This window comes from Peromyscus californicus, unplaced genomic scaffold (assembly GCF_007827085.1).
Source record: "Peromyscus californicus insignis strain IS unplaced genomic scaffold, ASM782708v3 Scaffold_3__1_contigs__length_106647218, whole genome shotgun sequence".
NCBI lineage: Eukaryota > Metazoa > Chordata > Mammalia > Rodentia > Cricetidae > Peromyscus > Peromyscus californicus.
This window is the reverse complement of record NW_026294551.1, coordinates 98,937,385-98,940,333: the sequence shown is the minus strand read 5'-3', so window position 1 is coordinate 98,940,333 and position 2,949 is coordinate 98,937,385. Positions and strand designations below refer to the sequence as shown.

General features: G+C 40.4%; 1 pseudogene; it reads right to left on the bottom strand.

Moving 5' to 3' along the window:
• Positions 1-2,524: 2,524 nt before the first annotated feature.
• On the bottom strand, positions 2,525-2,949 carry LOC128122647 (39S ribosomal protein L42, mitochondrial-like; annotated as a pseudogene).

Genomic DNA, 2,949 nt, shown 5'->3' with positions numbered 1-2,949 from the left:
AGAGAGAGAGAGCAGGCTGATCTGGTTCTATTTACGTCTTCTCTGAATCTTTTTTCCCTCATCTAGAAAACAGTTATGACTTTGGCTAGGTCAGAATTATAGGCAAATATAGTTCTCATGCTCTTTGTTAAATACATTGTTCATATACTTAATAAAAAACAATTGCAGAGTCCCAACTAGCCATCTCATGTCACCAAATGAAGATTCCAGTACCCAATACTAGAATTAGGTTACATCTAATTGAGTTATTTGCCAAAGGGGTGCAATGGGAATCTTCAAACAACCCAAACTATTGTGAAGACTATAGGTTGTTCTCCCCAAACTGATAAGCAAGGTCCCATTGCTAAAGACAGCACCTACACAACTCACTGAACCTGAAGAAGTTGACCTGGTGCCTACATAAGACCTCCACACCTACATGCTAGTGTCTTTGGTATGGGAAGGTACTCTGCATGCTTCCAAAGGAGAAACATATACAGTAAGTTAGCCACAAACACTTTGACGTATAATCTTTCCTGTTTGCAAGATATGATAGGGCAATGGTGGCACAAAGCTTACAGGGTAACCAACCAATAACTAATTTTACTTAAAGACCACTCCATGAGATGAAACCCATAACCTGCACTGCTTGGATGACCAAGAACCAGAGATTAGGTAGCCCAGGGACTTGGGCAAAACCAAAAGGTGCAGTGATAATATGACTCCTATTGATGTTCTGCTATACTCATATATCAGTGCCTTGCTCAGCCATCATCAGAGAAGCTTTCTCCTGCAGCAGGTGGGAACAAATGCAGAAACACACAACTAGACATTTAGCAGAGAGTGAGAAATCTTGGAACTCTCAGCCTTAAATGGGATGTCCCCCTCAAATCCCTCCCCTCAAAGCTTGGGAACCCTATTGAAGAGGAGGAAGTAAGCATATAAGAGCCAAAGGGAATAGAGGACACCAAGAAAACAAGGCGCTCTAAATCAACGTGAGTAAAGCTCATGTGAACTCACAGAGGCTGAAGCAGCATGCACAGGGTCTGAATGGGTCTATACTATGTTATCTGAACTTACATGGCTTCTAGTTAGTGTTTTTATGGGATTCCTGAACATATGAATGAGTGGGTCTCTGATTCTTGTGCCTTCTCTGGGTTCTTTCCCTTTGGTTGGTTTGTCTTGTCCAACTTTGATGTGATGGTTTTTGTTTTATCTTATTATATTTTATTTTGTTATATTTTAAAAAATGGATGAATGAATGAACAAATGAATACCTAGCAACTAGGATGAACACAAGAATGGAACTGTCATTTATACTGCTGGGAGAGAGAAAATCAGTTTTCTCCAATGGAGGGACATTGGGAACATCAACCACTCCAGGGCAAGTCCCATGTTCAGTAGCTGACCAACATATAATGGACTGCACAAGTTTTTTTTGTGTGTGTGTGCTTTTATTTGGTTACACATTGGTGTTTTGTTTTTCCTTTTTGTTTGTTTGTTTCTTTTCCTTTTTGTGTGGTGTTTTATTTTGTTTTCTTGGTTCGGGGAATTTTTTGTTGCATTGGGTTTTGTTTGTTTTCTTGAGAAAGAACTTTAAGTTGGATTGGTAGAGGGCAGGGGATCTGGAAAGACTTGAGGGAAGGGAAAATGTTTTATACATTAAAAAACCATAGTATTTGTGTGTAGTGTGGTGTGGTGGTGGTGGTGATAGTGTGTGTTCATGAGTGCAATGCCCATGGAAGCCAGGAAAAGTTATTAACATCTCCTGGACCTCGAGTTACAGGAGATTGTGAGTAACATGAGATGGGTGCTGGGAATCAAATTCTGGTCCTGCAGGAAGAATAAGCTCATTTTTAATCAGTGAGCCCCTACATTGTTTCATGTTTGTATGGAAACATTGTTGATATAAATAAGAGTCATGGGCAGGATGCTAAGGAGGCCTTCAAGGCGTTCTCACTCTTGTAAAACTCTTGGTCTAAATCTACCCTTGCAGGTGGGATGAGTTACCTGTGAAGACATAGGATGTCGTTGGTGGTAGTAGCAGGTTACTCTGAAATTGACTATGTGTTGGTGTGGAGAGGTTTCCATGGTTGAGCCCAAGCTAATCAAGAATGTGAAAAGCCAGCAGTTGTCCCTGTACTTGCACACATGGAAGCAGACAAATGTTCCCACTGTGAAACTCCCACAGGGTCCCACAGGGTGGCACTACAGGTAGTTTTCATAATCTGAGAGATGTCATCTGCTAACAACCAGAATAAGCATAGGACTCCCAATCCTCAAGGAAGCCAGTTCTGTAATAACCATTGATGAGCTTGGGAAGCTTGTCTCTATCTACTGTGGTCAATATCTTCTTCTGAGCTGAGATGATCTTGAGCCTTGAACCCATGCAACCCACATTTGGAAATGGTGAGGTCATAAACATGTGTCTATTTTTTCTATGAATAGATATTTTTATTATTGCCCTGCATACCATCTTAATTAATATACCAGGTTGCATTTTCTCAGCTGGCAAAAGAGAAACAAAGCAACATTTTCTTGATGCTCAGAGAATTAAGAGCAGTGACCTGATTCTTGTAGGATTCAGTTTCTTAATATATTTATGATACTGTCCATGTGGGGGCAATGATACTTTATAGTGAAGAACACCTTGCTAAGTTGTTCTATCATGGAGCCTCGATCAAATTGTTTGCTTTTATTCCTTCTAATTTGGTTTTAGTTCTTTATCATGCCAAGGTTCAGGTTGAGGGGTAGGTTTCATGTGTTTGTATGGAATGTCCACAGAAGGGCAGTGGTACACTATTGTCCTTTGACAGATGTCAAAGCAAGCCCTACTTTGTAATTGTAGTCATCTGGAAGGGAAGAATATGTAGATTTATGACAAGCACTAGATAAAGCTCCCTTTGGGATTGGAAATAGATACTTCTCGATAGTCCTGCTTGACATCACCCATTTTAAGGCTGCCACCAT